This window comes from Zophobas morio, unplaced genomic scaffold (genome assembly GCF_036711695.1).
Source record: "Zophobas morio isolate AGI-343-1 ecotype UQ-CSIRO unplaced genomic scaffold, CSIRO_AGI_Zmor_V1 ptg000054l, whole genome shotgun sequence".
Classification (NCBI taxonomy): domain Eukaryota; kingdom Metazoa; phylum Arthropoda; class Insecta; order Coleoptera; family Tenebrionidae; genus Zophobas; species Zophobas morio.
This window is the reverse complement of record NW_026972159.1, coordinates 2,313,155-2,319,154: the sequence shown is the minus strand read 5'-3', so window position 1 is coordinate 2,319,154 and position 6,000 is coordinate 2,313,155. Positions and strand designations below refer to the sequence as shown.

Here is a 6,000-nt window from a genome sequence, read left to right as displayed (position 1 = left end):
AATAAATAATAACGATAATAATAATGGGTCCTGGTGGCGGCGCAGCGTCTTTTCGCGTCCGGCTTTGTCGTTTTTGTGCGGTTTTATTTTCGGTATTCATTCACCTGTCCTGCGACAGCAGAAAAACCGCACATCTGAATGAACCTTCGCAGTCGCGAAACCGCGATAAAGAATGAAAGCGTGTACAGCTGAAGCGCGAATAAAAAGTGCGGCGTTACCAAATTCGTCGATGGTCGATTTTTTCGTGTCCGCGCCCGCAGCATGGGTGCACCTTGTTAATACTGTTTGTGCGATTTTTTTCTCTTTCGGCGTTAAAATTACAGGTTTGTTTCTTGTGAAGTCGTCGCGTACTCGACTTGGTAGTGGGACATCAGCAGGTCTTGTGTGTTTTACTTTGAGAGCTTACGGAACAGTCGGCGCTTGCTGTCGTAGTGTCCAACATGCTCCCTCGGTTGCGGCCATCCGCTGTACCTTTACCCGTGCAATTTCGTGAAATCGAGTCGTTGGGAGTCCGTCGAGAGTTCCTTGGGCGGCCGACGTCGGAACCCGACGCCGTGTAGCCAGGAATCAGACTGCGAGCTAGTGCCAGTGGTAATTTATTATTTTAATAAACTGTTTAGTTTCACCTGCGCGGTATAAACTTTTTTAAAGGAAGTGACAGTTTGTTTTGTTTTGGATAATAACCCATATAGCGGAATTTGTTGTGATAAATATTTAAAGAAATTCGGAAATTCCTCGGTTCCAGTGTTCGCGGGAATGTGCGACTGGACAAGTGGATGAATTTTTTCGATGGATGTTCGGGTGTTGGGTGCTGTGTTGTGGGATTGAAAAAGACAGTCTCGCCAATCTCGCACTGGTCTCAGATCTGTGATCTGTCTTTGCTTATTTACACCTGCATCAGGACTCCCTCCGAACGGTAAGTTAAACACGCTTTATTTATTCTCTACTTTCGACTGATTGTAAATAACTTAATTAGAACGCTTGTTTATAGATGCTGCCCCTTTTTTACTCTCCGAGCTCGAATGCGAGAAATCATTCAAACTTTTCTCAGAAGTCTTTCATTAACTTATGACCAAGGGCTAATTCGAGACTGGAGCACTAAATCACACGGCAATTTTCAAACTTTCTGTCACAATTACGGTGAACAAAGCGCTAGTAGGGGTGAAACCGAGCTCGTTTATTACAATTTGCGTTTTTCTTAGAATGATGTAAGAAAGTGCCTTTTCCCATCACACGACCACACATTGTTCCAATAAATAACCGAAGCTTACGTACATTTCTCATTTTTTCTCAAATACTGCGTCAAAAGTACGGTAAATATTGATAAATATAATATCGCTGAAGATGAGAAAATCAGCTTCCAAGCCATTACCTTGAATTTTTTATTTTCGGGAACATAAATCACAACTACTTGTCACATATCAATGATATACTGTTGCATTTTTTAAATCAATAAATATCAAATAATTTATTGCGTTTAAATGTAAATCGAAAAGTGCTTTTCGTGCGAGTTGGCCCACGTACGACGCTGTCTACTGAAGAAAATTATAATTTTAGGCCAGTTTTCATTTTTGCCGCATACTTTTTCCAACACCCCTACTACGCAAGCAAATATGTGCCGCTTCCACGCGCAAGTGCCACAAATTTAACAACAAATTGCTTGCGCAGAAACTATACGACTTATTCTAGGACAACTGTCTCAGCCGCCGCTCCCCGGTTTGATTTTTTAATGCAAACCCACCATTTTTTCAGCGCGAAATTATCATATCGTGAAAAACAACTGAATTCTTAAACATTATGTCATAAGTTTGTTTACGACAAGCATAATTAAGCATTCAAACGTAAATCACCATTTATTTACGTTTAGTTCCTTAAATCGTTTGGGGAATCTGAAAAATCGCTGCGATTTTTCGTTCGGGCGCAAAATGATTCACCGAATGATTTATAGCGGAATGCATTCGTAACGTCTGATCAGGCGGTATTTGATTATGTCATGTTTGTGTGACATGACATTGCGATCGAAGTTCAGATACTGTGTTGCATCGGCAGGCTAATATAAGTCTGCCTGAGCTTCCGGTACGGTTGGCTGTTTTTATCGTGTGTTTACATCTTTAGTCGGAAGAAAGAAATTGGTATTTGGTGTGGTATTTGTTGTTTTGATGGATTTTGTCGTGCCAGATAAGGCGGTTATGATATCTTCAACTGTCAATACAATAAAACGTCGTAGTTTGAAGACTTGTGGACGTATTTTGACTCTTGTGTCTGCCTGACTTTTCTAGACGGATTTGTGTTAAGTTCAGAGGCGCCGCGATCAGTTAATTTCGACTTTTTGATGCAAATCGGCTCAGATTATAAATCATGTTAATCTTGTCCTATTAGCAGATTTTTTTAATTTTTTTCTAGTAACGTTAAGAAAAAACTGGTCTTCGTTTTATGGGTTCTTGTTTCTTATCAAAAAAAAGTGTAATTTTGATTTTTGTGTAAGCGTTTTTTTAACATTTTGAAGAGCTTGTAAGAGTTGCGTTGTCCTGATTGACAGATTTTGGCAAATGACTTTCTCTCTAAGAAAATCTTGGTTGATTATCTTGGCAAGTACTGGACCCGCCCACCCGCCCTTTATTTTTTTAGAGGGTATATCATTTGGCAAAATCAGTCTTATCTTGGCAAATACTAGCCCCGCCCACCCGCCCTTTATTTTCTTAGAAAGTATGCCATTTGGTAGTATCAGTTTTATCTTAGCAAGTACTAGCCCCGCCCGCCCGCCCATTATTTTTTTTTTATTTATCCTTCCATAAATTGCAAGGCAGACTTTAAAAATAACCCTATTGCGATTTTTTTTTGTGAATCCTTCCACTAACAATAAATTTAAAGAAAATTGAAATAACATCGGAATTTAAAAAATAAACTGTAGTTAGAAAGCTTAGGGGCACGTTACTGAGGACATATAAAAATATGTAGGGTGTTTCATAAAAAAAAGTAAGTCATGTGTTTCAATTTACAAAGAACATTCTTAATATTATGAGAATTTGATTTTGCAATTTTGAATTTTTCCCAACATTCTGGGGTAAAAACTTAACACGGATTCATAAACCACACGTTATTTTATAAAATGTAAAGAACGTTTTTATTTTTTATTTATCATGCTTTCTACGATCTTTGAACGTTTACAAGATTTCAGAGCATTCGGTTTTGAAATTTCGAAATTAAATTGTAAAAAAACCTTGTTATACAATTTTGATTTTTCCCAAAAATTTGGATGTCTAGGATCAAAACGCAACAGGGATTCATAAACCACAAGTACAATTGTATCTTATTTCATAAAATTTAAATAATATTGACTATTGTAAATTGGTCGGGAAGATTAAACAAATTTTAGTTAGTCCTTCACCATCTACACGATATTTTTTAACATTAAATATATAAAATTTGACAACAATCGGTCCAGTAGCTTTAAAGATTTTCTGTTTAACTAAAGGTCATGAAACGTCGAGAAAACATTGTAGCAAAATCGCCTCCAATTATTTTTACTATGAATTATTCTAGGACATTTTCTATGTTTCACATATACAGGTTGTCCCAAAGAAATTAGATTTTGCAGTTTATTCCAGGAATTCTTCGAAATTTTGTTCTAATAACAACAATAATTTAGGAACTATGAAACCGTTAACTAAAATTCGTTTATTCATGTCATTCCGATAGGTAATGACGTCATCCTGAGAAATTATCAATAAATTTATCACATTTTTTTTCAGTTATAGAGTCGCCATTAATTGAGTGAAAGTATTTTATTATTTTTTAAATTGTTCATCAAAATCGTCTCCAATTATTTTTACTATGAAGTTTTCTAGGACATTCTCTATGTTTCACATATACAGGCTGTCTTAACGAAAATAAGATTTTACAGTTTATTTCAGGGATTACATAATAGACTTCTTCGAAATTTTGTTGTAATAACAATAATGATTTAGGAATTTTCAAAAAATTTCCAAAAAAATGGTTAAAATTGGTGAATTCGACTCAAAGTTGGTGTCAAATTTTAGATAACGTTCTCCTAATTAAGCATCCGAAATCGCCTTCAGGATATCTGTTCCAAATAAACACGAAAAGTGATTTCAAAATTTTAAAAAATGTTCCAAAAAAATGGTTAAAATCGGTTCAATCGAGCGAGAATTGGTATCAAATTGTAGATAATTTTCCGCCAGTTACAAATCCGAAATTGCATTTACGGCGTATGTTGAAATAGAGGTAATATGTGGTACCAAAAAAGTTAAAATTGGTTGTTTCGACTGAACGTTGGTGTCAAATTTTAGATAACCTTTTCCTAATTAAGAATCCGAAATCGCCTTCAGGATATCTGTTCCAAATAAACACGAAGAGTGATTTCAAAATTTTCAAAAATTTTCCAAAAAAATGATTATAATCATTTCATCGACCAAAAATTGGCGTCAAGTGGTAGATAATCTACCAGTTACAAATCTGAAATCGCCGTCAGGACATCTGTTCCAATAAATACGAAAAGTGAAACCAAAATTTCCGAAAATTTTCCAAAAAAAATTGAACGTTTATCGAAGAAACTGAAAGCGGATTCGTATACTACAAGTATAGCATATATATTTTTGTACAACATTCAAAAAATATTTTAAAATACGGTTCATTGAGATGACGTCATCAAATTGCTGGTGAGAATGATTAACATAATTGTAGAATAAATATTTCCTTACAAAAATTTACCGTTTTAAACGTGATTTAAGTTTATAAGAATAAAAAAATCATCACAATTGAGATAGGGCGGGTGGGCGGGCTTACATTTTGCCTTCTTGTTTTAATATACATATTTAGATTTCTTTTCACAACATGAAACTTACAACATGTTTAAAATGGAAAATTTGTATAAAGAAATATCGATGTTGCAATTAGGCTGCACCCTATATTTGGAAAATTTATATTTCCTTGCAAAAATGTGTCATTTTAACCATGTCTTAAGTTTCTTGTTCTGAAAAGACGACTACCTATATTAAGAAAAAAGGCAAAATTTAGGCCCCGCCCACCCACCCTATCTCAATTGTGATGATTTTTTTATTCGTTGTGAGCCAAGGCGGCGGAGCTTAATTGCAAAACCCTTATTTTTTCTATAGAAGAAATAAAAAACATGTTTTTGAGTATCATGTTCTACAAAGAATACTATGTATATTAAGAAAAAAAATAATAATAAAGCCAAAGATTAGGCCCCACCCATATCCGCCCCGACCTCAATTCTGAATTGTGATGAATTTTTCATTCGTTGTCAGATCGAGGGGCGGGGCTTAATTGCAAGTACCATATTTGTCTGCAAGAATTTACCATTCTAAACATGTTTTAAGTTGCTTATTCTGAAAAGACGACTACGTATATTAAGAGAAAAAGCAAAATGTAACTAAAATTTGTTCGTTCATATCCCCCCTGATAGGTAGTGACATCATCATCAGAAATTATCAATAAATCCATCTGATTTTTTTTAGATGCAAAATCGCTCTTAATTCGATAAAGTTTTTCTATTATTTTTGAAATTGCTTATCAAGATCGCCTACAAATATTTTTACGATGAATTTTCTAGAACATTTTCTATGTTTTAAGAATCACCCCATATTTTTAATTTTACATGTACCAGTCGAACAATTAAAATCGAAAAATTAAAAAATTGAAAAATCGAATAACTGAAAAATCCAGGAATCGAACATTTAAAATTTAAAAAATCGAAAAGTTGAAGAATCAAAAAATTGAAAAATCGGGAAACCGAAAAATTAAAAAATCTAACAAATTGAAAAATTTAGAAATTGAAAAATTGAAGAATCGAAATACATATTTTAAAATTCCAAAACTGAAATCGAGAAGTCGAAAAGTCAAAAAATCGAAAATTAAATAAAATCATAAAATTTAAATATCGAAAAATTGAAAAATGGCGGAATTATATAATTTACAAAATTGATGTGTTGAAAAATCTAGAAATCTAACGCTCGAAAA

General features: G+C 34.1%; 1 protein-coding gene across 1 annotated transcript in view; it reads left to right on the top strand.

Annotated features, from left to right (window-relative positions):
* The first annotated feature begins 405 nt into the window (after window positions 1–405).
* Window positions 406–6,000, top strand: part of LOC135142848 (uncharacterized) — a 122,160-nt gene continuing 116,565 nt past the window's right edge. Inside the window, exon 1 of the mRNA XM_064074624.1 lies at window positions 406–916. The gene's annotated coding sequence lies outside the window, so the exon portion shown is untranslated. The remainder of the gene's footprint in view (window positions 917–6,000) is intronic.